General features: G+C 45.9%; 1 long non-coding RNA gene across 2 annotated transcripts in view; it reads left to right on the forward strand.

Moving 5' to 3' along the window:
• Window positions 1–16,734, forward strand: part of LOC135241467 (uncharacterized) — a 57,006-nt gene that overhangs the window by 32,967 nt on the left and 7,305 nt on the right. For both annotated transcript variants that reach the window (XR_010325997.1, XR_010325998.1), the window contains exon 2: window positions 16,306–16,414. This is a non-coding gene — a long non-coding RNA (uncharacterized LOC135241467). The remainder of the gene's footprint in view (window positions 1–16,305; window positions 16,415–16,734) is intronic.

A 16,734-nucleotide genomic window follows, 5' to 3' on the forward strand; every position in this document is an offset into this window, starting at 1 on the left:
AAGACCACACTCAGATCCAAGAGTACACTGATCCAACAGCACGCAGATACAACAGCACATAGATCTAACCAGCACAGGAAGCTTTCTAATATCAGAAGTCCGTAACTATCTCAGTCCGGCTGAGGGGAGCGATTCGTTAATGGCCTTTAATTCCCAATTAAGGTGCTGCCGACTGATTCAGCGACTGTAACTCAGTCGTCCTGTTTCTCCTTAGCTCCGCCTCCCCCCCCCGTGAACGCGCGCGGCCGGATCGATGGTGAAGGTTACGCTGGCCTTTAAGAGGCTGTTCCAGGCCGGGGGCCGTTTTCCCCGGGCGCAGTGTGTGGGCGCACGCTGGCACAGAGATCGGGACGGCGGGAGGCCAGCAGTGTGTGGGCGCACGCTGGCACAGAGATCGGGACGGCGGGAGGCCAGCCGCTTCCGCCGGGCGTTCAGAGAAGACTCGCGCGACGGCGGGAATAAAACGGGTGCTTTCGCTGCCAGTCCTCCTGACAGCCCGCACAGAGAATCCCCCTGTCTCCCGTCCAACAGCCGCCGGGAGGCTGACCCAGCCTCACACTGGCCTTGTTTTTATTCCCTGCTGTGCATGATTGTGCCCGCGCTGGCAGTGCCAGGCTTTTTTGTGAAAAGGCACTGACAGGGATGGGGAATTGTTTGGGGGGCGGGGTGGGGGGGGGAATTGATTACATTTTTTTATGAAAATGAAAACCGCAAGTTGCCGCCAGTCACATAAAAATGCATACGTGCTCAGGAAGATTAAAGTTTTATATGTTTATCGTCGAACCCGGCCTGGTCCGTTCGCGCCTGAATGGTGAATCGGCACAGAGATCCGGGCCATTCCCGGTGAGAGCAGTGTTTAAAAATAAATCACTCCTGTAATGAACATGCACTGATTCATGAAAATTTTATCAAACAGCTGTCATGTAGGTGTCTGTTTGTGTGAATATTAACTGTTATCAAACTGACGAGCAGAGTGGCCAGATTACTGCTTTCTGGAGCAGGGGAAGAAATTACATATTTTCACCCAGAAACCGTGTTGGATTTTCACAGGAGGAAATGAAATATATTTGCGTGAAATATATCTATTGATTATTATTATTGAATGTGTCTACTACCCATGTAGTGAACACAAATGAGATTTATATATTAGAAATATTTTTATTTTCTTTGTAATAATGAAATGGCTTGTAATTACATATTATAAGAATGGTATAATTACTTTTCTTATCTCACACTACATAGCAGGCAAACGTCTAGCTGCCAATTAGACATGAGGTTCATTTTAAAAGGAATGAAAGAGCTTATCTTGTTCCTTCTTGTGCAAGTCCACATTTCGTGTTGAATTGTCAGCTTTCTGTGCCAATATGAATTTTAATGAGTACGTACGCCTTCCTGTCTCCTGGAGACTTATAAAATACCCGCTACAATTGGATAAATTTGTAATGCGTAAATACGCCAAGGCCATGCCTACTACAAATTAAAATAGTTCTCTGGGAACATGAGCTGCTCCAAGTAAAGTTATTTTTATTTTTTATAAACAAAGTTGGTCTGCTTTACTTTACTCAGATTTTCTGTTCACTAAGGACGAGCGTTTCCCAAACGGCTGAAACCAGGTTAAGGAAGTTTATTGGCTGACCCTGAGACACAGATTGAGCTGTGCAGCCGGCAGGGGTGAGACATGGAGAGGAACTACAGCTGATGTGATTGGAGGAGAAGGAACTACAGCTGATGTGATTGGAGGAGAAGGAACTACAGCTGATGTGATTGGAGGAGACGGAACTACAGCTGATGTGATTGGAGGAGAAGGAACTACAGCTGATGTGATTGGAGGAGAAGGTTAGTGTGATTTCCAGGTGTAATTTGCTGGCTGGGATTGATTGCAGACAAAAGGAGTGGATTTTCCTTTTAATTTCTTCCAAAATTTCCTTTATTCAAATTTCTATTTCTGCCAGATTTTTTGTGTCAACTGTATGTTCTTCAGTCATTATCAGACTAAATCAGACTAAAAAAAAACATTTTTCTGATGCTTTCTGAGTATTCAGTCTGTGCAGTAAGACGTGGGACTTCGTAGCAAATGGTGGAGCGTGACTGGGACATGAGCGCTTTGACATGGAGCTCCAGTGACGGGGGCACCAGAGATCATGATAAGACTACAAGACATGATTTTCTGCTAAGAAGGTTTTTAAATGTCACTCTTGTGTAAATCACATCGTAATGCTATTGCCGTGTGTGGGATTGCATTTGGGCAAAGTGTGATTGACACATGCCATTTCACTGAAGGTAGCTGTAAAATTAAGAATGGTGTGGCACTTGTAATATGTCATCCTCCATTTTCTCTGTGTTCTGACTGGTGGGTTAAAGATTGCTCTGTATTTGTGTAGCAGAAGATTAGCTGTGGACAGTGATGTCACCCCCTGGATTCTCAGTAAGTATGATGAGCCTTTTCTTGAGCAGAACAGAGAATTGTGCTTTGCAGCTCAATAAATCTACCTCAGTCACATTTGCTACAACTTAACTGGGTCTCAAGATGTAGCCCAAAAAGGCCATAGGTTAGCTAATTCGGCATCCAAAAGCACTGTACACTTCCAGCCCAAGTACTTATTGACCCTTCGTCAGCTCATCTGATAGGCTGATTAGCTTTGTGGATTGTCTACTCAACCCTGAAGTGATTTTTTTATTGCATTTCATTGAAAACAGTTTTTGTGGTCTCATGTGGCACTTAATAAATCATGGTTAGTTATTTTTTCTTGTTGTTAATCTTTGTATAACTATTTATAGTCTTGTGTGTAGTGGTACACACAGGCATGTTTCTGAGCCCATAAGCAATAAAACAGCAGTTTCATTCCCACCTGAGATCCTCTATTTTCATGTTTGGTGCACTACTTCATCGCTGGTTTGTGCCAGAATTGAGTCGTTTGTGCTTCTTTGTTTTCTGAAATAATATTATTTGATAAGGATGACATGATGTTGCCATCTCTCGCCCTCCAGCATGGTTTTTTACATATGTTTTTTTTGCGCGCAGTTTTCATAGTCCAAAAAAGTCAATGTAGCAGAAATGATTCTTATTAATATGGCAGAAACTCTCCTAAACGGATGAGAAACTGATCGGTGAATCGGTCTGTTAGTTTCAGCTGTTAATTGGCGGCTTCTCAAGCTGCCAACATCAACACTGCAGCACGTGTAGGAGGGAGAAGCTGGCTGGGAATTCATAATGGCTTATAGACAAATTGCTTCAGCTATATTATTTAACTGATTTAAATGAGTGCTTGAAAATGACAGCCATATTAGGCTACTGCAATAACACTTGTCACTCATACTTACACCCACCACCTGGTGGTGAAGAATGCACACTGTGTCATGTAGTCTAAATGCTGAAGTTTGAGGTCTGGTAGGTCTAATACAGACCAGCATGCCATGCTTCCAATGCATAGCACAGCAGGGCTGTTTTTAGGTCCTATTTTCTATTCATGTGCTCTGATCTGCATGTTGGAAATGGGGATGCAAATGAACTTGTCCCTGGAAGGATAAATTTAATTGGTTTTACCACAGAAGTGTGATCTCTTCCCAGAGCTCTTCCCAGCATGCAGTGGGTTTCCTCTACCCCAGATCCATTCCCAGCATGCAATGGCTTTCCTCTACCCCGATCCCTTCCCAGCATGCAGTGGTTTTTCTCTACCCCAGATCTCTCCCCAGCATGCAGTGGGTTTCCTCTACCCACGATCCCTCCCCAGCATGCATTGGGTTTCCTCTACCCACGATCCTTTCCCAACACTCATTTTCCAAGGACACAGCTGTTGCCTTTAAAAAAAAAAGAGTGTTTGTCAACAAATTAAAATGAAACCGAAACGGAATACAAAATTGTGCCTGGTAATGACATCCTGTTCCTTGTCTCCATCTGGAGAAGTTTTTAAAAAAATGTATTTTAAACTGTATCCTCCTATGACCCGGCAATCCATTTCTGTCCCCTGTAGGAGACATGAGTCTCTGGTCTTAGTCTCAAGAACCATGCATTCTACTATGCTGAACCCTACGCTGTATTCAAGGGATATTCAATAACAATAAAATAATGTCTTTGAAAGTATTTTCTCTGTTTTTGTCATCCAAGGCACTTGTAAAAGTGTTTAAAATAAACAAATAAAATAAAACCTTTCTTCCCGGTATCAGGAGATAAGGGCAGTGGTGCGGAAACATGTCAAAAACGGCCTAAGCAGTAGACTGAGAGTTATGTGGCCTGTCACTCCTGTGATACAGGCAGCGTGTGAAAAGGATAAACATTAAGAAGGCAGTTCAGTTGCTGGTTTTTGAACTGTTAATGACTGAGCCGGTGAATTATTTATGGGGGTAATTATTTATAGAGATACAGAGAATTTTCCCGGAGTGACAGTGAGCGGTGTTGTGATGATACTCTAGTGCTGCCCTGTGTGTGTGTGTGTGTGTGTGTGTGTGTGTGTGTGTGTGAGCCCAACGCAACAAGCAGTGTTCTGACAGTGCGTGTGTTCAATCTTATTATGTTCAACGTTATATTCAGCTGATATTGCTGCAGTTCAGTACATAGTAAAATGTCAATGTCATTAGTTACAAGTAAGATTATAATTATTAGTACTATTACTCAAAAACCCTTTGATAAAGATGACAAAAGAGAATGTTGTATAAAATAAACACTGGTAATGAGCTATATTGTATGAGAAAATAATTTTATACTAACACGATTGCTCAGAGAAACAGACTAAGTGCCACAGTTAATTATGCTTTGAAATAAATGCCAACAAAAATCAATGTGCATAAGTATGATATATATTTTCTTTTAGTTCTCCTCCATCTTTGGGAACTGTACTGTGGCCTCCCATGGCTTCCTGTTTCACTGGGGTATAAAAATGAGGTAACACACACACACGTGTAATCTTTTTGAGGTGACACACACGTGTAACGTCTTTCTGAGGTGACACATCTTTTTTTGAGCATACAGTATAGCTCATTACCTGTATTGTTTATATATTATTCAGCCTTCTATGCTCATCTTTGTCAAGGGTGTGAATAATTGCGGAAAGTGTTTTGTATGGGAGAAATAACACTGCTCTCATTTCGCCTGAAGAACTGAGACAGCACCCTTCCGAAACGTGCAGCCGAACATCGAGAGTTTGACCCCACTGGGTCCTGCTCCGCTGTTTCATCCTGTCGCTTCCTGAGTCAGGACATTTACAATGCTAATTCCCCACTCCCGCATAGCGGGGGGATTATGTGTCAGTGTGCATGCATACGGTATCATCATTAATAATGTGCGTTTGCAGCTCCGCTTCGCCAGGGCGGTAAACGGTCACATTTAGTCTCACCGCCGTGACCTCGCTCGCGGTCAGCGCAGCGGGGCGGTGTTGCGTTTGAAACCAGACGACAGGACGTGGGGTGAGGACATTTTTTGCGGTCGCACAGCTCTTGGTTGAATTGACGTTTTTGGTTTTTTTTTTTAGTCTCCCGTTCCCTGCGCTCAGGACTAATTGAAAGGTCACGAGGCGGCGAAAAGCACACTTATTATCGGGGATCAATGGCGGCCGTCTCCGTGTTGGCATAGGCATGGTAAATTGATCGGATGAATTAATAAAGCGCTGCGTGAAGTCGGGAAAGACACGGCATGGCCAGGTAGGCGAGGGGTGATTGGCAGCACCCCGGCGTCCGGGGAGATCAGACTTTAGGAGCGAGGGAGTAACGCTTCGGTCGAGGAGGTAAGGGCCGGTAATTGGGCTCAGTGCAAATTCAATTCAGCGCTGCGACGGCGGTCTTTATCAAGACAAAGGGTGATTCCTCACGAGGAGCACACTGAAACTGCGCATTAATTAACTTCTTATGGGAATATTAATGTGATATTGATGATGGCCGTTTCTTTCCCTGGTTCAGACTCGCCAGGCTGGATCTCGTGTGAGAGGCTCTTTCCTCTTTCCCCCGGGGGAATCAAGAGTAAACTCCATTTCTGGCAGGGCAAAGAAACTAGAATTTTTTTTTTGTTTTATTCAAACAGGAAATGAACTTTGGCCCCAGAACTAATCCGTAAAGCTGAGCTGACAGGGATCTGTGTAGTGTCTTCCCGCTAAGTCAAGGACAGCTGCCCTAACGTCTTCCAGAAGCCCTGTGACGCTCTCTGCAGTCGACAGGGCTTTCCTTGCCTGGAGAAACAGCCCTGAGTGCAGTACTCCCGAATACAGCCCAGAAGATTCTCTGGAGAATATCCGGTGGTGACAGAATGAAGGATGGAGTGCCTTCGCAGATTGAAGTGCTCAAAAACACACCCAATAGCTTGTTCAAACTGTTTGTTGTCATAGTTTATGTTTTTAATATTATCTGAAAAAAATCTGCCTTTTTTTTCCTGATGGTGTTTCGATGATGGATACGTGTGTTTCAGATGCAGTGTGTGTGTAAGCCTGTTCAGTCATGAAAAACGCTCCGGTCTAAATCAGATTATTTCCCCTATGGTAGTTAGTCTGAGGCCACGTTCACAAATGAACAGTCCCCTAAATGAATTACCCCATGCGTCTGGAAAAAATAACGTTTTTTTTTGTGCGCATGCGTGTTCATCTCAGTCAGTAAGTGAACTTTCAGAAAGCTGAGTGAGGACGGGTAGACTTTCTGGGCCATCGTGGAATTTGATTCATCTCTGCTATGAAGACTCTCAATCATCAGTATTCTTTTCAACAGTGAAACTACGGGGAGCAATGCTTCATGAATAAATCCTCAGTCAATGAGATACCAAAAAAGCTTTGCTATTCAGTGTTCAAAGGAACACTGTCCATTACACCAGAGTTGTCCTTTCCTTGGAAAATGAATGGCCATAAAATTGCTTTGAAAGAATTATCATTTTAAAAAGCACAGGCACTCATCAACGCTGCTGCCATGAATGAATTGTTTACTCATGAATCAAACGTCTTTCCATATTAATTTCATACGGGAACATGGAGGCGACGTTCACTCTCTTCTGCTGTGTGTGTGAGGGCTGTGGCACAAACGCATGGCCTTCTGCACCAGCCCATTATGCTGCCGTTTGTTTTCAGGAGGAAGAAATAATAATAATAAAACGGTGTGAGCTGATTACCAATGTTTATGCGGGCCTGCTGTTTCCTGTCCTTTAAAGGCAGGGTGCTTCTGAAAGGAATCGGTGTTTATCCCAGCTGGTGGTCAGGATGCAGCCTGCCTCTCTCAAGGAGCCGGGCTTTGTTCCCACGGCTGATTAATGCCAGTGATCTTTCAGGGATACCACCTCTTCCTGGGAACCGCAACCGGACCCGGGTGAATGGGCCTGGCACCCCCACCGCCGGGGGGGGGAGGCGGGTGGGGGGTGCGCTCTGTGGCATTTTCGGGGGGGTATTATCCGGCATATTAGCCGCGTCGCCTTGAAAGGGACAAGCCACCGCCGAGATGGAGAAAATCTGTTTTATTGACCCGGAGATTTTTTTGGCCGCAGCGAGAGGAGAATAATCTTTATCGATTTTATTTTTTTTTATTTTTTATGAGCTCGATATTTCATACTGTTCCTTCACATGAAAGAGAGGTGCCAGTGTGTGTGTGTGTGTGTGAGTGAGTGAGTGAGTGAGTGTGTGTGTGTGTGTGTGTGTGTGTGTGTGAGAGAGTGTGTGAGTGTGTGTGTGTGTGTGTGAGAGTGTGTGATGCTCTGGTGTCCGTCTCTATTAATCTCAGCCACAGTGGCATAGCTCCGTTCTCGGCGGAGCGAAATTTGACGGGCGCAAGCTTGATTTGTTGTTCCTCACCCCTTGAAATAGCGGGTGAACGCTCTTTCGCGTCTCAGATTGTCTCTGGTGACCCCAGAAATAAGTTCTTTGAAGTGTCAAATGAGGCTTGGAGCACCAAATGACTCCGTATTAGCAGAACTGGAGCTCCTGCTCTCTGTAAATTCCAACGTGGTGAGGATGAAAATTCGTTTTGTGAGGAACAGTGTTCTCTAGTGCAGGATCTGGCTTTGTATGGTGATCACTCCACGCATAGGCACAGAGCTGGTCCTTAGGAAGGCCTCAAACTTTTCACCATTTTTAGCTTTCGGGCTGATTGTGATTTCCTTAAGCAGGCTGGTGTGATTCCTGGGAAGAACTGAAGAGATGGTGGAAATAAAGCTTGCTGTAGAGTCGGACTTTTTATATCACATCACTGGCATTTTAGTGGATGCTCATATCGAGAGTAACTTACACAACCTTTGCATTTTTACATAGCTTCCATTCATACAGATATTTTACTGAAGACATGCAGGTTAAACACCTTGCTCACAGGTGCAACAGCGGTCTTACCTGAGAATCAGACCTTCACCTTTTAAGATAAAACTCCCAGCTCTCCAGTATACTACAGGACCACCCACTCATTATATACTATACATCTACTGTCAGATGTTAAAGGGTGTTCTTAGTTGTGATCTTCACCACCCGAAGCTCAGATATTTCTTATACATACTGTTGATTTATTTTGACAATCCACAATTTTGACAATCCACAACTGACAATTAAGCGTTAGCCTGATTACTTCTCGAAGTGTAGCTCATCTGTCTTTCAAAATAGTAGGAGCGGATCTGAAGCAATTCAACTTTATGAATTGTGATAAAAGCTTATGCCAAGGGTTTGAAGGGAAACAACTTTCAGCTCTATAACAACAACAAAACAGCATTGTATGAACTATTTGGTCACACTTTATTTTGCAATGCCCTGGTTAATAGGCACATCCCCTATAAAATAGGAAGTATAAAGCAAGCACCTTCAGGTTAATTATGTGGAACTACCTTATCTGTTATCTCAACAAAACAAAAAAAACACTGACTTGTTTCAGAGGTTATTTGAGGTGAGTGGATCCTGTGGGGTTTAAATTAAATCAGCTGTTGAATGGCAGTGCTCTCACGGGTGTTACAGGACAGAGCAGTGCGTAAGTCTGGATACGGAGGAGGAATGATTTAACAATGGCTGAGATGCACTTTAGTGCTGGAGATGTGGCAGGACATGGTTCACATACCCGCCGATACGGAGTATTCTAACCCCTTGTGGCTCCCTATAATCTCGGGGTGAAAATGGGAAACGTAAAGACGTCTGATCCGCAGTCCTGTGTGGGTTAGGGACGGCTCGCCGCCGGTTGGACTCGCGCACTTTTCTGCGCTCTTTATTTCAGCGAGCTGGTCTTAGTTCTGCTGAACGTCAGACGGGCGAAAGAGAGGGATTCCCCGGGGAAATAAGGCCCGTGCCCGCTGAGTACGCCTCGCTGCTGGTCCTGAGGATCGCTGGGGATTACAGAGGAGTCATTATGGGTCGGCCACCCGCGGAAAAAAACAGCAGCAAATTTCAGAAAAACAAAAACAAGGAGAAAAATAAATTACCCATGAATCAGTGGTGCGGTTAATCATTGCACACAGCAGTAATCTTATCGAGGCCCCGTGTTACTAGTACATTACGCTGTTACTCCTGATTACACCTCTTTTCAGAAGTTGCAATGTTAGAGAACGCGAGTGCTTCCAGTAACTTACTGTGTACGTGGATTTTATTGCACTTCTATGTTATTACACTTTTGTGAGCCCATGTATAAATATAGAACCCACATATTTTTACCTGATGAGTTTTTATCACAGTTGCCGTCTAAAATATAATTATGGTGTTGCTTTTCAAAAAGTTAAATATTCCACACGGTGGGGATTCTTCAGAGCTGCATCTCAATATGGAAATTGCATTACAGGACAGTTTGTTTCCCTCTGGGAAATTATATTCCAGTCATTAAGAAGCGCTGTGAGTAGCTCTGCAGTGATCCGCAGCCCTGTTCCTGCCAACCGAAGGCGTGCTTTAGTCTGCTCACCTCGGGTTAATAAGGGGGAAATCCCATAATGCTCTCTGCTCTGTGCCAGGGGGCTGGACGGCGCGTAGGCCGAGGTGTTTGACTCAGCGCAGGCAGTCACTGATTAACACCTTCACACTCCACCTCTGTGCTGCGCTGCGGTGAGGACCGACCGTGTCCTCCGTCTGTGTGTGTGTGTACTCACGTGTGTGTGTGCGCATGTGTGCATGTGTGTGTGTGTGTGTGTGTGTGTGCTATTTATAAGATCTCTCCCCTTTTTTAATATGTTGCGTTTGTGTTGGGATGCCAGTGAGCCCTGGTGTGGAGCTGGGCTCAGTGTCAGCCGCTGTGAGTGGAGCTGGGCTCAGTGTTAGCCGCTGTGAGTGGAGCTGGGCTCAGTGTCAGCCGCTGTGTGCGGTAAGTTTAATAATGTGGGGTGAGAGGAAGGGCCCCGGGGTGTGAATGAGCAGGGCGGACGTGGAGCTGCTGACCTCCACGTCCGCACACGGGTCTTCCCCCGCCATGTGCTCTCTCCTTCCACACCCTCCTGCCTGTTGCTCATTCCTTCTGCTCCCCTCCGCCTGTGTGTCATCTCCTTCTGCTCCCCCCCGCCCCATGTGCTCATCTCCTTCTGCTCCCCCTCCTGCCCTGTGTGCTCATCTCCTTCTGCTCCCCCTCCTGCCCGTGTGCTCATCTCCTTCTGCTCCCCCTCCTGCCCTGTGTGCTCATCTCCTTCTGCTCCCCCTCCTGCCCCGTGTGCTCATCTCCTTCTGCTCCCCCTCCTGCCCTGTGTGCTCATCTCCTTCTGCTCCCCCTCCTGCCCCGTGTGCTCATCTCCTGCTCCCCTCCTGCCCTGTGTGCTCATCTCCATCTGCTCCCCCCTGCCCTGTGTGCTCATCTCCTTCTGCTCCCCCTCCTGCCCTGTGTGCTCATCTCCTTCTGCTCCCCCTCCTGCCCTGTGTGCTCATCTCCTTCTGCTCCCCCTCCTGCCCTGTGTGCTCATGTCCTTCTGGTTTGGGGATTGGCCACCTGTGACCTGCAGTCTGAACCTCACTCAAAATGTAAGAAAATGAGTCTCTCTTTCTCTCTCTCTCTCCCTTGTTTTTTCCTCTCTCTGTCTCTTCCCTGCTCTCTCACCCTCTCTCTCTCTCTCTCCCTCTCTCCCCATAGCTCTATTAATTGTTGTTACTGTATTTCTTTTATGTGAAACTTTATTTCTCACTGGGTCTGGGATTGAGCCTGTTTCTGATCCCCAGTTGGTGCTGATGGGCTGTAGCTTGGCAGCTTTGGAGGATAGTTTTCACAGTAATGCACCGAGAGAATTTCTTATTTTCAAATTTCTTCGCGATTTCAGCCAAAACTCAGGGTTCCACTTGAGAATTAATTTGAAGTTATCAAAGCCATTGGTGTAAAAAAAAAAGAAGCAATTTTTACAGACTGTAACTCTAAAGGTCTCAAGTGTGGTCGGAGTTTGTCTGGCCCAGAAATACCACTGCCACCCGAAATCTAAGGCAGGAAGGGTCTTTTTCTTCACCTGTAAACGGGTGACAGATTTCACAGTCTGAGCTGTGAGCTTGTCCTCGTGTGGACACTGGCCCCTGTTCTGCGTGAAAGGAAGTGTGAGCAAGTGCACAGCCCTGCTCCAAGTCTATCTGAGCCAGTACCCTCTCAGGAATGAACACCAATGGGAGGACTCCATTTGACATTTTAAAAATATGTATTGATGACATTGATAATACTTGATCCTATCAATCCAGAAACACTGTAAATAATGTTTTTTAAAAATATAAATAAAAAATAAGAAACTGTAGAGAGAGAGAAATTTTCTGAAAATAATCTAAATTATTTGCCAGTAGGGTAATAAGCGCTTCTATCCGACTTAGAGATTATAATTTGCATTAAGAGTTCTGTCTTTGTCGTGCATATTTGGGGCCCCTGTCTGCCCGCCCCGAATCAGTGCGGCTGTTCCCCGCTTTAGCGCCCCCTGTCTGTAGCGGGGGGGGCTGGCGGTCAGAAAGCTCCTTTGGGTGATGTCTCTGAGGGCCTAGGAGCTCTCTTCTGCCTGGGCTCTGCCTCTGCTCTTCAGTCTGTACTGTGTGGCACGCCCGTGTTTTCGATAGTGAGCTGACTGAACCGCTCCTCAAAATCGATCTCCCCCCCTCAGGGGGGCGGCCCAGAGCACAGCGGACAGAGGCTCCGCTGACTGACAGCTGTTCTCCGAGCGCAGAGGCGCTGGCCCGAAAACTTATTTTCCAAATTATGATGATAAAAAAATTTTAACAAGCCTGCTCTCAAACCAGTAATGCACAGAGCAGCTGAGTAGAGAGACTTCTGTGCAAACGAAGAATGCAGAACCCCAGCTCGTCTGCCTGATCTATTAAACCACGGCTCAAAAGCTGGCATGTTTTTGGAGATAAACTCCTGTCAAAGCTTCGAAGCAGATTGAGCACAATAGCTTAAAAACACGCACCAGGTCTGAAGAAATCAGTAAACCCATTTGGAAACACCTCTAACTCTAACCCTAACACATTCTGGACAACACAATGGCCACGATTAAGACGTTAAACACACTCATTAATCATTGACTTCTATTGGGAAATATTTCACAGTTGACCATGTCAGACCAGGGTAGACTGGTCAGATGCTGTATAAAAGCAATTAATTAAATGCAATTAATTATTATTAGATGTGTCCTTCATGAAGGACGCTGCAGCCTAAATTCCATATTACTGTACAGACACTGGCGACAACAAGAGAAGCCAAAAAGGAATCTGAATTTTGGCTTTAAGATCCCCGGTCTGTTGGCCAGATATGCAGACTGAGGTGCAGACGGTGGGTTTGTCGATGCGTTTGTTAGAGAGCAACTGGCTGCGATAATACAGCAACATGGCGACTCCAGGGCCTTTTGGGTTTTTCAAGGCAAGCGATAAATTGACAGCTTAACATCACACTATATTTTATTTCCCTTTTTGTGGCGAATGCACTTGAAAAAATCCACCTTGTGCCCAAGGACTTTATATTTTTTTCTTGCTGGGACAATAATCTTTTTTCAGAAGTCTGGATAGAGTTGGATTGGCGAGGGTTAGATGAGGTCTTAATATCTCAGAGGTGGGTGGTGCACTGATACGCACAAACCAGTCAGTTATTTTCTTGAAAAGAAAAACAGAATGTTTATTGCCTTCTCAGTCCTAAGATGTCCTCTGCCACAGCATCCCCCTTCATGTTCTCGCTGTGCGGAACACGACGCACACCCAGATGTGACACCCTGTCATACTGACTGCTATTTCTGAAATTCCGTCTTTCGACTGCAAGGCTGCAATGTTGGCAAGCCCTCCGAAAAACAGCCCTGAAAAGACAGGGAAAAAGCCGACTCGGCCATTTTACACATCTGCAGCACAGTGAGGGAAAATTAAAGCCAGACTCCTCACCAGTTCAGTGCCGGGACTGGCCTTGTACCGCGGAAACTCTGTCTGGGGCCCAGAAGACTCCCGGCACCTCAGCGCTACCAAAACTATCAATCTGATAGCCGTAAATGTGACTAATGTGTCACCGATCTGAGGCTCTCACAAATCACAGTGTTTTCTAAGACTTCCGCACGACATAAATTTACTCTGTGGGTGCGTAACGCAAGTAGACTTTTGTAGTTTTCACAGAAGCTGTCAGAATTCCTTACAAAGAATTCTGGGTAAGAGGATATGTACACAGAGTGAGCTCTATAAATAGACATGCTTTTATCTTGATTTGGCACTGTACTCCACAATTTTAGAGTTGTAATCAAACAATTCACGCGTGGTTAAAGTGCAGATTCTCAGCTTTTATTTAATAGTATTTTTATACACTTTGGTTTCACTGTGTAGAAATGACAGAACTTTTTATACATAGCGCCGCCCCCCCCCCCCCCCCCATTTCTGGGCAGCACATTATGGAGCTCACCGTATGTATAAAAACGCTGTTCCTCCCACTTTTTATGAGCATTGTGGCGTGTGAATTGGGAGCTGGGTACTGAGGGGAATTGGGGTGATGAATGGAACAGAGGGCTGTCCCCACACCTGAGCTCCTCCATACCGCTCCACCATCCTGCTCCACCATCCCGCTCCGCCATCCCGCTCCACCATCCTGCTCCGCCATCCTGATCCACCATCCCGCTCCGCCATCCCACTCCCCCATCCCGCTCCGCCATCCCACTCCCCCATCCCGCTCCACCATCACGCTCCCCCATCATGCTCCCCATCATGCCCCCTTGTCCCCACACTGCTCCCCATCACGTCCACCATCCCGCTCCGCCATCCGCTCCGCCATCCGATCATGCTCCGCCATCCTGCTCCACCATCCCCTCCCCATCCTGCCCCCATCCCGCTCCCCATCCTCTCCCCATCCTGCTCCCCATCCTGCTCCCATCCCCACCTCCGCTCCACCATCACGCTCCCCCATCCCACTCCACCATCCCGCTCCCCATCCCGCCGCCTCCCACCCCGTCCGAGCGACCTCCTGCACATCGCCGCTCACTCGCCATCGGCTCACACCCCACCCATCTCCACTCACACTCCGCCATCCGCACGCCCCGTGACGAGCAGGCTCCTGAATGGGTATCATCTTAGCAGGAGCGTGGCATTTCAGAGGAGAGAGAGACCATCTCTGAGCCGGCCCGCTCCTCACCGCGAGTCGATGAGCCTTTCCCCATGCTGTGATTTCCAGCGGGGCTGTCATTACGATGGCTGCCTTAGGTCTGTATGCAAATGCTGTCTCTTTTAGCGCTGGGCTCTCTCCTGCCGTTTGAAGGAATGAGAACTAAAATATTTTTTAAATACAGTCTTATTATTGCTCAGCCGAGCATTGCATTGATGTGTCCTCCCGGTGTGGGAAGGGACGTGAAGCAGACTACGCAGAGACATCCACAGGAACATGTGGAAGTTACGCAGAATCACACTGTCCTCTTTGTACAGATGCATTCATTGCCTTTATGAGCTGGCGGTGGTCTGCTGTGCTATGAGTCTTCTCTGTGGTAATGCCTTGTAAATACGAATTGCCTTTTTAAAGTGCGTTCTGCCATCTGTTGCCTTGGTTTTGCACATTAAGTACATTCTGTCAGAGATAATTTAATCATTTGAACACGCAGTGGATCATTTCTCCAGGTGGACAATCCTTTGATGTCTCTCCCCAACTGCAGTGTTGTTTACCAGTTAGTCAGTGATATGGACCTCCAATTAACATGCAGAAGCATGAAGTCATAAACTGTGAGTGCGTGTGTCCTCAGGAGACGTGGAAATCACTGCCACTCCCTCAGATTCAGGGCCAGAATAATTACAAACTGAACTGCGCTCATTTTTAAGCACCAAGTTACTTTGGTACTATGACAGATGACACAGTTGTTATGTACCTAATGGAACACCACGTAATTGGAGATGGATAATCATTTACTCATGACTGTGTTTTTTTTTCTTCAGCTCTTTTTTCAATGGAACAAAAATGTTCTGGCTCAAAAATCTCTGGCTCAAAATTGCCTGTGAGATCACACAGTCAGGGGAAAAACATTCAGAAGTTCCAGCACTTGATTTATTGTCAAAAGTCATCGGCGAAGGACTGACGACACTTTCAGTTTTCAACTGGACTTCAAAAGGAAAACAGACTACTGTCTAAATGATGAGTGACCTGCACAACATCTTTACATGATTTTACTGCTATTTTCCGATGTCGTTTCAATTATCATGCAGAAGGATGCGCCATGTTGTTTTGATGACACCCCTTGTCCATCCATCATCTATACCCGCTTATTCTAGTCAGGGTCATGGGGGTACCCAAATATGCCACATATTTACCACACATAGCCAAACAATTCCTCGAACTGTGCTGTCATATATTTTACATTAGGAGAAAAAAAATCCATTTGAAATGCCTAAATGGATTCTATCCTCCACACAAAATAAAAGAACGAGAGATTCTGTGAGACAGGTTGGCTGTAGCCGGTGGTGCCAGTAGGGCAGCCATATTGGGGCCGTTTTGTGAGGCTCTGGTTTCAGGGTCGGAGGGTCGCGGCGGTGTAGAGAATATGAGCTTCACCGCCGGACATAGGCAGCAGGTTATTACGGCCTGTTTAATTTCACATTCGCGTTCACGAGCCCTCCCGCCAGCTTCCTGAGTCTGGAGCCGCTTTTACCCGCACTGTGCCCTCAAATCACCTCGTTTCCCAACGCTCTTTCAGCAGAGGCAATGAAATGACGGTAACACCAAAGGTGGGCTGTCTCGTGTTTTTGGGGCTTGGATTTTTTTGGGCAGCGTGGAAAGAGAGTGTATTTGTATTCAGTTGTTGACAGAAGCAGTATTTTTTTTCCTTGCTCTTTGGATGTTGTTCAGTTTAAAATTACCTTGTGGGACAATTTAATCTATTATACCCATGGAGTGGTCCCAATTTTATTTTGTTCTCAACTGGTCACCGTAATTATGATTAATCCACACCCAACTAAATAAAATTTAAAAATTAATTTTTTTTCTGACTTGTCTCTTTGTAAGGTATGTGGATATACCTGGCGATGGTATTGCGGTATAGGGGAGTGGACTGTGACCCCAGTGTTATAGACACGATTCCCTGGAGGGCCCAACCTTCATACCCCTGGACCAGGTATTCAACCTGAACTGCTCCATTAAATATTCACCTGTATAAATCGAGTGTGTGCCAGCTATATCCGCCACTCACTCTCAACTAGTGTGTCCGCTAAATACATTGGTATTGTGAGAGTACGGAAAATGTCAAAAAGACAACACTTTAATTAATAAAGTGGGTTTAGCTTTTCTCCAAGAAATAATAAATGATCCTCTTTGCCATTGATCGTCATCAGTCTGTGGAAGTGGGTGGGGTGGGTATAAGTTTTGTACTCTCATGAGTAGGGTTGGTACAAATTTTGTACTCAGGAGTAGGCAGGAGTAGGGTGGGTATGAGTT

This window comes from Anguilla rostrata, chromosome 15 (assembly GCF_018555375.3).
Source record: "Anguilla rostrata isolate EN2019 chromosome 15, ASM1855537v3, whole genome shotgun sequence".
Lineage (NCBI taxonomy): Eukaryota > Metazoa > Chordata > Actinopteri > Anguilliformes > Anguillidae > Anguilla > Anguilla rostrata.